The sequence below is a fragment of the Puma concolor genome, chromosome C1 (assembly GCF_028749965.1).
Source record: "Puma concolor isolate L17-30 chromosome C1, mPumCon1.1.hap2, whole genome shotgun sequence".
Classification (NCBI taxonomy): domain Eukaryota; kingdom Metazoa; phylum Chordata; class Mammalia; order Carnivora; family Felidae; genus Puma; species Puma concolor.
Window position 1 is genome coordinate 141824975 of NC_141674.1, and position 17389 is coordinate 141842363.

A 17389-nucleotide genomic window follows, 5' to 3' on the forward strand; every position below is an offset into this window, starting at 1 on the left:
CGTTTAAATAAAAATGTCCCAAACTGAAGCTGCTTTAAATGGAAAAAAATCATACAGAATGTGACCTGTGTTTTGAACACATGCACCCAAAATAAAAAGTGTTAAAAGTTTAGAATTGAGAATCTTAATGTGTATTTAGGATAATACATAGAACAAGTTTTAAATACATAGAATATGAGCCTGGGTGGCTCAGTCGGTTAAGTGTCTGACTTCGGCTCAGGTCATGATCTCCCCGTCTCGCTCCCTAAAAAATAAATAAACATTAAACATTTTTTTAAAATAATAAGTCTTAAATGTGAACACAAAGCAAAAATACCTTTTCTTTCTCTTAGTGGGTATTTCAGACCTCCTCTGCCCGAAATTAATTGAGAAAGGGAAGGAAGTAAACAGCACTCTATCCAACCATGAAGAGGTAACGGGGCACTCTGGGCTCAGCTCTCCACCTGGGCAGCTGGCTCCTGGCTGGAGCCACTCTCTCTTCTCTCTTCTCTGATAAAAGAATCAGCCATCTTTGAATGGGAGCAGGATCATTACCTAGCGAGCTATAACTTTAAGGGAAAAAATGAAGATACCCCTTGGAAGGCATTTGGTTATACGATTATGTAAATTTTTTTCTAAAGTGATACATAACAGGAAAATTAAAAACCTCTGTACCAAAACACAAACAACCTCAAAAGAGCAAGGGAAAAACCTATTGCCATATTTATGAGCAACCAAAGGCTATATTTTTCTATTTATAAATAGCTTATTCAAATCAGCCCAACAGAGACATGATTTACACCTCGGTAGAAAAAGGATGTAAAGAGTCCATTTTCAGAAAGCAATTCACCTAGCCAGTTAGCATACGGAAAATGCTTGTCTCATTCGTTAATGAAAATGTAAATTAAACATTAGTAAGATACCATGTTTCATTTTGCAGAAATATGGAAAATGAAGTTTGAGGTTATCTCGTACTGTCAAAGATCTGGGAAATATGGGCTCCCGCATATTGTAGGTGAGACAACAACTTGCTACAACTTTATGATAAGAAAATTTACTAGTATCTATCAAAATCTAAGACACACATACTTTTTTAAACTAGTAATTTTAGTACATACACACACACACACGCAAGTAAAAAATTTGCCGCTAAGAAATTCCCTGGATATCCATGGAAAAAATTTATATAAATGTGTGTATTTGGGATGCCTGGGTGGCTCAGTCAGAAGAGCATGTGACTCTTAATATTAGGGGCTATGAGTTCAAGCCCCATGTTGGCTGTAGAGATCACTTACAAAATAATAAATAAATAAATAAATAAATAAATAAATAAATAAATAAATAAATGTGTAATTTTGTGTAGGGATATGTGTGGTGTGATTGTACCTTTATACAAATGGGCGTTTACTGTAGCAATGTTTGTAAAAGACTAAAACTGGATACAACCAGCATCCATCAACAGGGTTAAACAAATTATAGGATGTGATACCATTAATCCCTGTAAAGTCATTAAAAATGAGTTTAATTGTCATGGAATGACATGGAAATATTTGATAATGTAAGTAAAGAAAGCAAAGTGTGGTGTAGTATGTGTAATATGATCGTTTTGCTGTAAAGTAAAGATGAAAATGTACAGGGGAGAGAGATGCAAGTATATGCCATGCTCTCCTGACTGTAGATACATCACAAACCACCAATCAGTTGCATTTTGGAGAAAACCTGGGAGTTGGGGTGAGGGCAAAGAAAAAGAATTTTATTTTTCATTTTGTCCTTTTTTGTCCCTTTTTACATTTTCTAGCCTGACACTGTATTAATTTTATTTTACTTGTATTTGGTTTTTAACTGCTTATTTATTTATTTATTTATTTTGAGAAAGAGAGAAAGAGAGAGCAGAGAAGAGGCAGAGAGAGAGAGGGAGAAAGAGAATCCCAAGCCAGGCTCCCCGCTGTCAATGCAGAGCCTGAATTAGGGCTCGATTTCCGGATGCTGAGATCATGATCTAAGTAAGCCAAGATCAAGAGTCAGACACTTGACCGACTGAGTCACCCAGGTGCCCCTATTAATTTTATTTTATAAAAATACCAACAGGGTATCCTAAGCAGGAAAATTGTACTCCAGCTCTTATTTTCTTTTTTGTACTTCTCTGCATAAAAAAGGAAAAAACATACTATTAGCTGTACATTAAAATATGAACTCCTGGTTAGCTTACTACAGATGCAGATAGTTACATATAGAAATATTTATAGATGATACACCATGACAGTGAAGATATACAGATACCTGTATGAAAAAAAAGATCATCATCTCTTACATCACAGTTTATATAAAAGAGTTAATTTGAAATAGATAGCAGGCTTAAAGGTAAAACTTAACTATAAAACTTTAAAAAAACCACATCAGAATAAAAATCTTTGAAGTCTTTGTACCCTGAGATAGGCAAATGTTTTTAGACAGAACACGGAAAGCACAAACCATAAATTTTAAAAATTCATAAATTTTATTTTATCAAATTAAAAACGTTCGCTCTTTGGGGCGCCTGGGTGGCTCAGTCTGTTAAACGTCCGACTTCGACTCAGGTCATGATCTCACGGTCTGTGACTTCGAACCCCGTGTCAGGCTCTGTGCTGACAGCTCAGAGCCTGGAGCCTGCTTCAGATTCTGTGTCTCCCTCTCTCTGCCCCTTCCCCGCTCACACCTCTGTCTCTCTCTCTCTTTCTTTAAAAAGTAAATAAACATTAAAACAAAATTAAAAACAAAAGTTTGCTCTTTGAAAGACATCACTATGAAAACAAAAAGCAAGCCACAAAATGGAAGAACGTATTTCTAATATATAGATTTAAAACACATAAAGACGTAACAAGTCAATAACAAGACAAGCAACCTGCTTAATAATTGACCAAAAGATTTGAAGAAAAACTTCAGAAAAGAACATATGACAGCCGGTAAAGTATATGAAAAGCGTTCAACATCTTAAGTCATTAGGGAAACAAAAATTAAAATCATAATGAGATACACATTACATATCCACTGAAGTAGCCAAAATTAAAAGGACTAGAAAAATCAAATGTAGCATGTAGAATATGAAGCAACTGGAATTTTCATGATGTTTTATTGGTAATATAAAATGATAAAATCAACTTGGAAAGATGTTTAGCAACTTCTTATAAAATTAAATATATATCTACTCTAAAATCCAGCCATTCTACTCCAAGAGAAACATATATTCACCCAAAACTTGTACACAAATGTTCATAGCAGCATTTTACATGATAGCAAAACACTGCGTGGGAGGGGGGATGGGGTGGGGGTCCAAAATGTCCATCAAATAGATACACTGATATGCCTATACAGAGAAATATGGCTCAGCAATAGAAAAGATTGAACTACTGATTTACGTAACAAAATAGATGAATCCCAGAATTATTATGTCGATTGAAAAAACAAAAGAGTACCTCATTTTTTATTTGTATAAAATTGAGAAAACGCAAACTAATTTATAATGATAGAAATTGGACCAGTGGTTGCCTGGTGGCAAAGATAGTGGGTAGAATGGATTTTTAAAGGGTTGAAATGAAATTTGGGGGCAGAGGGGTGACAGAAATGTTCCATGTCTCAACTGTAGTGATATTTCTTGGATGTCTATGGATACCCAAACACAAGTAATTGTAATTATTAAATGTATGCAGTTTATTGTCCACAGATTATACTGCAACACAATTTTGTTGTTTTTCAGTCATTTACCTGTTGTTTGGGAGAGAGTCACCGAGGATTTAGAGAAAAAGACACTAGAGTTGGAATAAGGGATGGGAGCCAAGATTCAGAGCTAGCTAGTGAATATCAGGAAGAAAGACATGGGAAAGAATGATACCCTAGGATCTAATTGTAAGAGATGGCAACCTACCAGCTCTGACTCTGATGTCTTCAAAGGTTCTGGTGTCCCTAATGAAAAATGTTACCTGATCAAGTTGTATCCTTTGATCCAATTCTTTCTTAACTCCTCCCTATGCTCCCTATCCCCAATAAAGTGATAGGGTCTGAGGTTAATACCTTAGAACACTGCCAAGTAAATTTTAGATATTATCTGCTAACTTAATGTTTCAAGGAGTGATGTCTGAAAATTGTTTAATGCCTTCTTCACTCCCTGCATTTGAGACTTTTGAATTTCTTTTTTTTTCTAACTTTTTAATGTTAATTTATTTTTGAGGCAGGGGAGGAGCAGAGATAGGGAGACACAGAATCCGAAGCAGGCTCCAGGCTCTGAGCTGTCAGCGCAGAGCCTGACACGGGGCTCGAACCCACAAACCATGAGATCATGACCTGAGCTGAAGTTGGATGCTTAACCAACTGAGCCACCCAGGCTTCCCGACACCTTTGAATTTCAACAGGGTGCTCTCATGCTCATTAGTGGAACCCACAGTTGAGAACTTTTTACTGTGATGTAATATTGCATTGTGACTGCAGAAGGGCACAGTTGGGTTCAAGGCCACGGTTGGCTTTGGTGAGTGGAGGTTTTGGTTCAGCTCTTAAAACCATGAGATGCCCTTTTCTCTGACAGTGAGATTAGCCCTGCCAAATCATAAATGATTGCAGACCAAGACTTTTAGTGAAAGGAAAATCTTATGTAGACAAGATGAGTTTTGAATTCCTAAACACTAGGAATTCAATTCATACAAAATCAGTGTCTTTTGGGAAAATGTCTCCTTTCTTGACCACTTCTGAATTCTCCCTCTGTTGTCTGGATCATGGGGTTCAATAAAGACTCAGGTGCAAAGATGGGGCTCACGTGTCATAGGTAGGGCTCCTCAGGACCCAGACCTGTTTCTGTCAACTATTTGCTTGTCTGTTAAGCAACCTAATAGGATCAAAGGATGATTTGTTTTAAAGCAGGTATGTTGTTTTGAGTGGGCAACCTTTAGCCATTCTCCTGTGGGAAATGTTAACATCTTAAGCCATCAAAAATTATATAGTATGTATGGTAATTGCTTCATAAACTGATAATTTCCCCCTCCTCTTCTTCCCCTCCCTCAGTACGGGCCATAGTGGTTTGAACTGTGTCCTCCAAAAAGATATGTTGAAGTCCTTATCCCCAGTATCTGGGAATGTGACTTTATGTGGATATTGGGTTTTTACAGATGTAATTAGTTAAGGATCTTGAGACAAAATCATCCTAGATTTAGAGTGAGCCTTGTATACAATGACTGGTATCTTTATTTATTTTTTATAAGAAAGAATTTTTTAAAGTTTTTTTAAATCTATTTACTTATTTTGAGAGAGAAAGAAAGAGAAAGAGAGACCTAGTGTGTGAGCAAGGAGGAGCAGAGAGAGAGAGAATCCTGAGCAGGGTCTGCAACTTACAGTGCAGAGTCTGATGCGGGGCTCAAACTCATGAACAGTGAGATTGTCATCTGAGCCGAAATCAAGAGTCGGATGTTTAACTGACTGAGCCACCCAGGTGCCCCAATGACTGGTACCTTTATAACAGGAGAGGAAACAGAAAAGGAGCCATGTGAAGAGAGGGGCAGAGACTGGAATGGTGGCACTACAAGCCATGGCCGCCTGAAGACTGCCAGGAGACAGCAGCAGACTAGGAGGAAGCAAGGAAAAAATCAGCCCCTAGAGTCTTCAGAAAGAGCATGGCCCTGCTGACACATTGGTTTGGGACTTATAACTTCCAGAACCGTGAGAGAATAGATTTCTGATGTTCTCAGCCACCCAGTCTGTAGTAATGTGTTATGGTGGCCCTAGGAAAGTAAGGCATTGACCAATCCCATAAACCCATCCAGATCACCAACAATATTTCATTTAGACCATAACCCAAAGCCAGGTCAGAGAAACAAGGCACTGATATCATAGTCAGGAATGGTTTCTAAGTCTAGCCTAAGGTAAAAGCAAAAGTCCAGGGGCGCCTGCATGGTTCAGTCAGTTAAGCATCTAATTCTTGATTTCAGCTCAGGTCACGATTTCAGGGTTTGTGAGTTCAAGACCCACATCACACTCTGTGCTGGCAGTGCAGCAGGCCTGCTTGGGACTCTTTCTCTCTCTCTCCCTCTCTCTCTCTCTCTCAAAATAATTAAATAAGCATTAAAAAAAAAAAAGCAAAAGTCCAAGTAATCGTATGTAGAGAAAAGACAAAAGTTGGTAAGATTGCCAATTAGTACTATTATTTTGGAAGATAGTATGACTTTATCTTGTAAAGCTGAAGATGTGCACAACCTTTCACTGAGCATGGCCACTGCAAAGGAGAGAGACTGTTGCACATGAAGACAAGTGCAGGAACTTCTAGAAACATCATTGTTCCTAGTAGGCACAAACTGGAAAGAATCCAAATGTCCATCAACAGCATATCGATACGTGAAACGTACAGTATACTTAGAAGTGGAATGTTATTCAACAGCGGACGTTCATTGATAAACCACAGCTACCTGCAACTAACTGAATGACTTTTTTTTTGAGTAAAAATATCACTGTATTTATTTTCATACACATAATGTTTCTACAGTGTCAATATCTTCCTCTCAAAAGCAGAACAGAAGAATCCCAAAGCTTAGAACTGGATCACTTGACCCTTTTTCTTCTTATAACCTCCCAGTTCAAAATGCTTACATCTCTTAATGGCCGGCATCCTCTTGGGCCCGAAGGTAGGTTCAACACACTCAAGCCTCAGCACAATCTTCTTTGTGGTTTCAGCCTTCTTCAGGAAAATTGGCTCCTCCTGGCCACACTGCTTCTGATCACAGCGCCTCCTTCCCTGGGCATACAGTGAATCCTTGCCCTTCCCATACTAGGTCACTTTGTGAGGCTGATGTTTTCCTCACTTCTTACAGAAAGTCCTTTGGGTTTTAGGAACATTGATGATCTTTGCAGTAGCACTGGCAGCACAAAGAAAACGGGAAATTTGGCATCCACACTCCTCTCCTTGCCTCCCCTTGCTCATACCTAACAGGAAAGGGAAGAATAAATCTGAATTACTTTTTAAAACATAATGTTGAATCAAAAAAAAAAAAAAAGACAAGAGGAATGTATACATGCTATGATTCCCTTTATAGAAAATCCTGAAAAGAATTGTCAGCACTAAATTATTTAATTTGGAGATGCATAGTTGGGTAGTAAAACTATAAAGCAGACCAAGATAGCAATTCCCAGAACATTTAGGATGGTGGTTAACCCTAAGAGGGAAAGCAAGTAGTTATGATTAGGAAGAAGCATTCTGGGAGGGATGGGGGGCCGGGGCGGGGGGGGGGGGGGGTTGTGGCGCTTCTAATACACCAGTGACAGTACACTGGTGACATTCTTTTTATTAAGCTGGATGGTGGTTTCATGGATGTTTATATTTTTATTTTCTATATGTTTATTCATTATAATTTCTTATACAGAGAATTTTTTAAATATTTTAAAGACTTTTTTTTTGAAAAAAGATAAAGGATAATAAAGGAAAGAAAAGAACCCATAGAAGCTTTGGAAGCATAAATTGTTCTAATTCACCTTGAAGAAATGTGTATGTTTTCATTAGGTTTTTTCACATAATCTTTCCTGCTCGGATTTCCAGCCTGTCAGCTAAAGTCTTAGTCAAGGCATTTTCTGCTGAAATCCAAGATTCTGGAAAAGAAGAAGAATATGATGAAAAAGCTCAACAAATCTTAATTGTTGCCTGGAGGTCAGGCCACGTGGAGAATGTGGTATTTAGCTTTGCCACAGACAAGCTCCTCCAAGGCTGCTGAGTGGCTGGAGACCGGTGGAGGTGTAAGAGGGTGGTGAGCAAACAGACAGCACTTTGCATTTCCAAAGGGCTTTTCACATGGTCTCCTTGGAACCTCACCTTGCGAGAAGACCCTATTCCTTATATGTTACTGGTGAGACTGTTAAACTACAGAGAAGTTAAGGTACTTGTCCAAAGTGTCAAGTTAAGGAAAAGACAGGGCCAGAACTGGAAACTACGTTTTCTCCACCCGAATGCAGTGACTTTTAATGGAGTTCAGTGGTAAATGTGGTGACACCAACACACGGTAGCAGAAGACTCAGTAGTACTAAATTGGTGTGATGGAAAAGTCTCAGACTCGGGATGTCAAGCCGTGGGCTGAGAGCCAGCAGACTCCAAGGGGCTGTGCAGAAGACAGACATGGTAAGCTAATCACGGTACATCGGAGGACGTTTGTATTTTGTAAGTCTTGAACCCACGGTGCAATCGAAAGACAAAATTCATATTGCTTGTGATGGTTTGTAGTGCTTAGCAAAATTCCCTGCTTTTCTTCCATGTGGTTGATATTCCATCCCCCCTAAATACTTACACCCTCCACGCCAAACCCCAGTTCTTTACAAACTCAAAGTGATGAATCACTTAGGAAAACATTTCGGATAAACAGACATAGTCAGATCTCTGTTTGGACTTCATGCCGGAGAAAGTGAGCAGACCTTGACTGTTTCATATCGCTGCCCTCGATGCCAATAAGTCGACCGTTCGCAATACCGCTTCTGGGCCCTCGTGTGGTTGCAACAGAGGATATAGGAAAAGATTGAACAAATATCATCGTTCTATCCTCAGTCCTGTCCTCAAAGCTTTTGCAAACTTAAGCAAACTATTTTTCATGATATCCTCCACAAACTGTGGAAGTCTACTGAAACCGTTCCTGGTACTGATACTTTGAGTTTGGAAGTTAAAAGGTATAAGTCTGCATTCCTTAAAAGTTTTGGTAATGTAACTAAAATAAAACATAAGCCAAAATGAAACCAAAACTAAGGGCTCAGTCAGCATCAAAATGAATATATTTCTCTTGCTTTTCACAGTTGATTCTCTCATACATTGCACCTGAGAAGCAGGCCAGTGGGTTGCTAATTTTGTAGACTGGTAAAGCATCACTAAGATCATTAGAACTTGGGGGACAGAGACAAGGCAAAGATGGCATTGTAAAGGGAAGAGCACATGGTGGCAAAGGTGTTTGCTTATCTATTGAGCTGGGTACGATGCAGGGTCTGGACAAAATGCACCCTCTACTCTAACATGGGTCTGGGCACCTGGTGGATACATCAGAACAGCAATTCAGATCATCTCCTTCTTCCCCCTCTGACCTTCCCCTGAGAGTTTCCTCCATAGTACAAATGCACACAACTCCAACATCTAACATAAATCTTTTCCACATCATCATACTTCCACCAAAAATGAAATACAAGAAGAAAATGAGTTGAAACCCTTTGGAGAATTAGGAAGCTTTACATCTAGAGTTTATCTTTTAAATTGAAATGACACGTGTATCACATAATCGACATATAAAAAGAAGGCATTTAATTCATTTTTAAGAGTCTGGTGGAGTTTAAGGAAAGGCCATGGACAGAATGATTTTCACCTTGAGCTAGAAGCCAGCATGCCTGATGCGTATCACTCTGGTAGACAAAGGAAGTTTCATATTCCTTCTCTCAGTGTTTTGACTGCACATCTACATGTAAATGGAATTGGCATCTGATATCAAACTATCCGAGAAAATAAAGAGAAGCAAATCAACATGGATTCTTAGACAGTCTCTGCAGAAAGAATTTAAGTATTTGCAGATTTGAAGGAAACCTTCACTTGAAATTGCTGGGAGGCTTGGAACTGATAAACCTCAGTTTCCAAACCTGTAAACTGGAGACAATAACGGTACTCTCCTCACCGGGTTGCAGTGATGGTTTAATGAGATCATATAAAGCACTAAATAAGAAGTTGAGTACTTAGTAATTGCTTAATAAAAGCTATAACTCATGATCATGTTTATATCATGTCCTATAATATTTATTTGCATATGCAATTTCAGGTTAATAGAGCGAATAATAAGAAAACTACAACAGACTGGAACATTGTGCTGCAATCTACAAATCAGTTTTTCTTCCATTATGCTATTTACTGCTCATAATCAAGCTTGTGGTTCTATATTTTCATGTGTCAGGTGAGGAAACTAAGGCCAATCTTTAGGAGTCCATAAGCAAACAAAAAGTAGGAATGCTGCTTTGCACTTTTTTAATACATCTATTGTGCCAAAGGTAGTTTTAGACATATATAAAAATTGGTTTCAACTGTTTTTAAACTAATATCTCTTTGAACTATATTTTTATAATTTTGATCATGACAAAATGTTCTTTGATCATATTCTGACCACTCTGAGAAATGCCCTATTCAAAGAAACACCCTATTCCTTTTGTACCCCTTTCATTAAAAAATATGTATTAAAGTAAAAGGGCAGGAACATGTCATATAGCTATAGGCATCTCATGATTCCAATCTGTATTATCTCAAGGACTTTTCCCAAGTAGGATGAAATAGAGACCCAAAGAATTTAGTGGCTTTTTCTTCTTTTTTAGTTTGCTTGTTTTCAACACAAGATTTATCCAATTAACCATGGAATAAATAGGTTAATGATAATTTATTACCGAAAAGCTGCACTGTATCTATGAATTGTTCCCTATTTTCATGGGAAGTGTGTAGTGATTAAAATGATTTAGTAGCTTATTAAATAGCAAATGACACCTATTCTGCATAAGACAATAAGCTAGTATTTGCTATCTCTCCATCCTGCCTGCATGTTAGAATCACCTGAGCTTTCAGAACTGACTCCTGTCCACACCTCACCCCGGAGATGCTGACTTAATGGGTCTGCGGTGGGGCCTGAACACTGATGATCAAAGGTTCTCAGTATATTTCTAGTCTGCAGCCAAGACGGAGCATTACTGCGATATTACTGTGATAGAGGAATATGAAACAAACAACGTTTAACCCCCCTCAAGGAGCTTTAGATTCTACTTAAGAAAAATATACTTTTAAAGTTCATTGACATACTTTAAAAAGGTCTTAAATGACCCACCACTGATAAATTACACATTCCTTTATCTTCCCATTCTCTTGTATCTCTCTCTCTGTCTTTCTCTCTAGTAATAAAATGGTTACAGTTCGCAGAAATAGAGAAATCACACCTTGAAATAAAAAGTAGAAAAATCAAGAGCACTTAATAATGTGCTTACACATCTTAATACATATCTTAATAATATGCGTCCCAGATATCTTTAGTCATACAGAAAGGGAATTTCTTTTTGAGAAATGAAACGTGCCCTCCAAGTGTCTAATAATAATTATAGATCTTAGGGAGTGTGTTAATCGTGAAAACGACATTCAGAACTGATCATGGGTTTTGTTAAGGCCCTGTGAATGCCTGTTTGGTGATAAAAGCGAAATCCAAGGTTTTCCCATTAGCTCGATCATCACCTCTGCTTCCTGGCTCAAATACTTGGAGCTCTGTCTCCAGTCCAGTGTTGTCATTGCACCACCAAGAACTAAGTTCTCCTTGTTAATAGGCTACGCTAAAAGCTGGAGAAGCCCCACTGGAGGAAGTATGATTCCACTTTGAGGATGAAAGTACAATACCCCCTGCCAGGTTTAAATTGAGAGCATATTATGCATTTTTAGTTAATTTCTCAGCCTGCAGAATAATTCGTCACATGTGTGCAGTATATATATATATATATATATATATATATGCTCCCTCAACTGTTTCCTTAGAGACCCTGCCCTTGATGGGATAGTTGTAATTGGGGCAAAAAGTTAATAAATGACAATCACAGTTAAATACCCGATTTAGGAAAGAAAATGCATGTATTAAAATTAAAAGGGGAATAATCAAAAGCAAGAGGAGTGGATTAATACATTTTTCTTGTCTCTGACAATTTTTTGTTAACGTCAAGGCCCAGAGCACCATAGGAGTGGGGAAGTGAAAGGAAATGTTTCTCAAAACACATGTATGGAGAAAAAACATGATTATAGCAAGTTAGTGTGGGAGAATCCACCCTCTGCATGGGGAAACCATACCTTCCTATGGATTTTAAATCCAGTTCTTCTGGATCGATTTTTCGTAGGTGTATTAGAAACTCTGAAGGAGATTTTGCAGGCCTTCCCTTTCGTCCCTTTCAAGTGTTTTCCTTTTTAATATTAATAACTGTTGCCATCTCCTACATAATTGTGGTGTCCATGATTCAGAAAAAGTACTTAATGATCAAACTCCTATGCATTCAGTAATGTTATATATTTATCACGTTTTTATATATACATAACATTGTACATGTATGTTTTCATATGTGTGTATATACGTAATTAAGCGCAATTGTATTTGCATACATTTGAAAAATAGGATACACACAGGTCACCTGAATGTGTCTCCATATTTTGTAGTCCCTGGTCATCCTTTCCTTTGTTGGCCAGAAAATTCCCCAGGTCCTCATCTTAGGTGTCTGCAGAATGTCCAGCCCCTCCCACCACGTTTCTGAAGTTTCCTGAGAAGGATGCTTTTCCTTCCGACTCTATTCTCCTTTTTCCAATTCTCACTTTGCCTTCACGGCCACTGTCCATCCATCTAAGTCCATCACCACATGCACGGACGCGCCCTCCTCTTCACTTGCTAAAATATCACCAGTACACTACATACAGCTTTCATTCAAGATCTGCAGGGTATAGAAGGGTGCAATCACACCACAGCAAAGGCAGCAGTTTAAAACTGAATAGCAAACATCTCTGTTCTGTCCTTTGTCCAGCACTCCTCAGCAGGTATTATTTCTTCTCTCTCTCTCTCTTTCAAGAACCAGCCTGAATCTATTTTGCTTGAATCTGTTCTCTTTTAACCAAGAATTTCTCCCCTTTCCACTACCTCTCCTTCAACAACCTTCCTCCCTCCTCGGGAAGGTCCTTCACCATAGCAAGCAGGATTTCCCTCTACCTGTTTTTGGCATCAGGGTAAAATGAAAATCTCTATTTCAAGACATAGAAGCTTTAATCCCTTCTTTTTACTAGTCTGGGTGTTATGGTTAATCTAAAAAGTCCCATTAAGTCTCTTTCTTCCTGCTCTCCCAGAGTAATCTGCCCAAACTTCAGTCTACTTGTAACATCCCATTTTTTCCCTCCCTGCCACACATAGGGCTGAAAATTATTTATCAGCCCTACAGAAATGCTTGATGCACCCCTTGACATCCCCCAGGGCATGCCCCAGGCAGTGGGCCACAGCTACACCAGCTTGGAAATAGCTGATCTGTACTTTCATAAAACTATCCAGTGAGTACAACTGGCCTTTGACACAGCTCAGTTTTGGTGAAAGCATACTTTCCTCTCTATCATGGATTTTCCTTCTTTTCCTTTACCTCACTTGCTTTCTGTAGTGAAGCTAATGAAAACCTACAGAGAAAAGAGTAAAAGAAAGCTAGCAGTAAAGTGTTAACGCTCCCAGAGGCATGACATTTTAATGTGCAGCACAATCTTCAGCCGAGAGAGCTTAAAGCAAGAGTGTCTCTGACTGTGGGCTATTAATCATCCACAAGTCAGTAAAGAATCTATCTTTGGAGGACAGGACACTTCCCCAACCTTTGGAATCATGCAATATAACATGCCTCCCTATGCTGTCTTCCTATTCATTCCCCCCTTTCCTACACTAGCTTACCTGAATAGAAGAATTAAAATGGATGAGATCCAAGTAAAATCATTTCTTCCTCTTCCAATCCAGAGTACTGGTTTAATACTGCTTTATGCTTCTTTAATTGTCCTCCAAATGGATCACAGCACAGCCCTGACCCCCTAATAGGTGCTAAGTAGGTTCTTATAAGAGGCCCCAGTGCCCAGGTCCTATAGAGCATTTGTTGATATCTGAAAGTCAGAGTTGTACATCTCTCTCCTACTGGAAAAAAAAAATCTGTTAAATTATAAACTCACCAGTCAGGATGTACACTTGCATTTTGGATCAATGCCAAGTAAATATTCAGTGACTGGCATTATGTTGCAAGTCGTTAGGATTTTGAATCAGAATCAGATTCTCTGGGTCTGCAACTCAACTCTGATATGAACCAGGTGACCCAAGGCAGGTTATTTAATATGTCTGGCTTAGTTTCATCATATGTGAAGTGGGACTAATAAAGTACCTTCCCTGTGGGTTTGTTGCAGGAATGAAATGGGACAATTACTCTTTAGTGCTTAAAACAGTGTTTAGAAAAAAATCCAAATGTGACTCCTCATGGCTGTTTTCACTGAGGTATCTGAGCGATAGATACAGATATCAAAATGATTATGAAACTGATGTTTAGAAATTGCAAATAAAAGTGCAATGAATTGGCTACACAGCTGTAGAACTCCCAGCCTCTTTGAAACTATCAAATGTAAGGAGAGGAGAAAAAGGGTAACCATTTATTAAGAGGTTTCTTTGGAGATAACCATGGCTGTTTTGAGTTCTCATAATTCCTTTCGAATGATTGATGGTATGGTCTCATTATGATTTAATCTACTGTTTTTTAACTTCGAAGTGAGAAACGTCTTCAATGGGACTGCTTTGAGACCTTGATGTTGTTTGCCCTGGCCTGGAGAGCATTGTGTAACAGGACCTGACTCCCACTCCAATGCTCATGAGAGCTGACTAGCCAGAGATGCGCTCAGTGCCTGGGTAACAAAGGAAGGACCTCCTGCTTCCTGGTTAGGGGCAGCTGCAGAGACAGCATTCATGAAGGCAAAGGATGTGGCAGCATTCCCCATGGATCAGATGGTAACCACCAAAGAGAAGATCACCTGGTTACCAGTACTGACAGAGTTGCCTGGGAGGGGCGGAGGGCCCTAGCAGCTAAAGCTGGAAAGGAATGTCAAAGTGTCAGAGGTTGTTTAAGGACTCACATGTGGCCACTCCATACAGAAATGCATACGTTGGTTCAAGGTTACTGCAAGATGGCAGGCCCATCCAGCCTCCACACTGAGTTCTACACGGAATCAAAAAAGTGTTCCCAAGAGAAATGCCAGCTTTTCCACCATTTGCTAGGCATAGAGGGCTGTTCAAGGAAGATATTTCCTGGTCGTCTCTTTCCCCTCTCCTCACCACAATTCTGACCTCAAAGGATCAGAAATTGGCTACCAAGTGGTGGGTTGCATTAGTCAGGGATCTTCAGAGAAACAGAACCAATAGGATGTGTGTGTGTGTGGAAAGAGATAGAGATAGATAGGGATGTCTGAATGTGTCTCCATATTTTGCAGCCCAGGGTCATAAGGATATGGCCATAGATAGGCATATCCATCTATCTATCTTTCTATCTAATCATCTATTTGTATATTTTAAGAAATTCTCTTACACAATTGTGGGGCTTGGCAAGTCCACAATCTGCAGGGTTGGTGGCAGACTGCAGACCCAGAGTAGAGTTGTAGTTCAAGGAGTCGGAAGGCAGTCGGCTGATAGAATTCCTTCTTGCTGGTGGGGGGTGGGGGGTGGTCAGTCTGTTCTATTATGGCCTTCAACTGATTGGAAGAGGCTCATTCATACTATAAGGGGCAATCTACTTAAAATGTGCCAATTTAAATGTTAATCTCATCCAAAAAATAACTTCACAGAAACATCTAGAATAAGGTTTGAGCAAATATCTCAGTTCCCTGGCCTAGCCAAGTGGACACATAAAATGAACCATCATAGGTGGGGTGCAGGGGAGAGGACAGGAGCAAGGATATGAGTCAGAAGCTGGCCACAGCACTTCCCTACTTTGAGTTGGCAGGCATATGGGGAAGATTTCATGTTAAATCACCCAGTGAATTTGATTATCATTAGGTACTGGCTATTCTAATTTTTGACATGCAAATCTCTGTATTACCTAAAGTAGTCTTAGGACACCAGGAGAGAAATTCATGGTCCTACCTGAGTACTCATTTAGGAGCAGGGGAAGATACTAAACATTTAAAAAAATGGAATACCAAAAAGAAAAAAATGAAACAAGTCTTTTGATTGCTCCATGATTATTCATGTATAATAAACCAGTTACAAGCACCAGGTACATAGTATATATTCAATAAATATTCACTTATCATTATAATACATGCATATAAGATAATTTACTATAAACAACACAGAAAATCGATGTCCTTTTTTTATATACCTACTTTCTTTCTTAAAGGTTTTTTATTTTATTTTTTAGAGAGAGTAGTTTTGAGAGAGAGAGAGAGAGAGTGAGAGAGAGAGACAGAGTGGGGGAGGGGCAGAGAGGAAAACAGAAGAAATGCAGCAGGCTCTGCACTGACAGCAGTGAGCCCGATGAGGCTCAAATTCACATACCACCAGGTCAGGACCTGAACTGAAGTCAGACGCTCAACCAGCTGAGCCACCCAGATGCCCCTATATCTAGTTTCTTGATAATGACATATACATGTAGTCTGACAACCTAAAACAGATGAATACTTTTCACTAAATTGCTTGATAGGTGGGAAAGAACAAAATTTTTTCGTATGTGTTTTCTTCTTTTATAAGGTTATATTGCAAAGACTGTGCCTTATGTTTTGGTGTTTCACATAAACATATTGTCTGAACTTTCCTCTGTGGGAGGATAGATATAAACTTTGAAATTTAAATATGCTCACACTATGGCAAACATATTTGCCTTTGTTGGTGTTTATTATTGTCTATAGACTGAAGGCACTATTGACTCTCAGGTAAACAAACAATCAGCTTGCTATTTGAAGTAGGAAGGTGGGGGCGCCTGGGTGGCGCAGTCGGTTAAGCGTCCGACTTCAGCCAGGTCACGATCTCGCGGTCCGTGAGTTCGAGCCCCGCGTCAGGCTCTGGGCTGATGGCTCAGAGCCTGGAGCCTGTTTCCGATTCTGTGTCTCCCTCTCTCTCTGCCCCTCCCCCGTTCATGCTCTGTCTCTCTCTGTCCCAAAAATAAATAAACGTTGAAAAAAAAAAAAAAATTGAAGTAGGAAGGTGTAATTAACAAATTTGCTTACCCATCTACCCCAGCACTTTGGGTCTTTTGCCTTCACCCTTACTTTTTCCCTTTCTCAGTCTTCCTCTACCTCTACCTCCATTTCTATTCACAAATACCTTTCTACTCTGCTACTCTGGATTCCAGAAAATACAGTTGCATATTATACTCAAAGGTTACGAGTCTGGGGCATCAGTCAACCCAATGCAATACTGATGTTCAAGGGTACTTTTTGAGATGTTATTTTCTTGGCTGTAGAAGCAGCCTATTAAGAGATGCTTTTCAGATTGAAGATGAAGAGCAATAAGAATAAATCTGATATCCAGATGCAGCAAGCTTGCATTAGGGCAGAAATTGACTCTATTCCACAAATAAATTTTTTCAGTGATAGTCTTAGTGGGTCTAATATGGCCATGGCCTTCTTGATCATCCTTTCTTTTTCTGTTTTTTTTTTTTTTTTAAATTGTGTATTATCAAGCAATTTAGCACTAGATAATGCAATACTTTATCCAAGATGGTTTCACCTTTTTAAAATTCTTGCCAAAGCCCTGAATTTTGTTCTTTTTTTTTTTTTTTAATGTTTATTTATTTTGAGAGAGAGAGAGAGTGTGTGTGAGCAGGGGAGAAGCAGAGAGAGAGGGAAACACAGAATCTGAAGCAGGCTCCAGGGTCTGAGCTGTCAGCACAGAACCTG

At 39.1% G+C, this 17389-nt stretch overlaps 1 pseudogene across 1 annotated transcript; it reads right to left on the minus strand.

Annotated features, from left to right (window-relative positions):
• Nucleotides 1-2537: 2537 nt before the first annotated feature.
• LOC147578471 (ribosomal protein eL42-like) lies at nucleotides 2538-13611 on the minus strand (annotated as a pseudogene). Its single transcript, XR_015255219.1, has 3 exons — nucleotides 13419-13611; nucleotides 7462-7575; nucleotides 2538-6915 (listed from the first exon to the last, which is right to left on the minus strand). The product of XR_015255219.1 is annotated as a ribosomal protein eL42-like (transcript).
• Between the last annotated feature and the right edge of the window lie 3778 nt (nucleotides 13612-17389).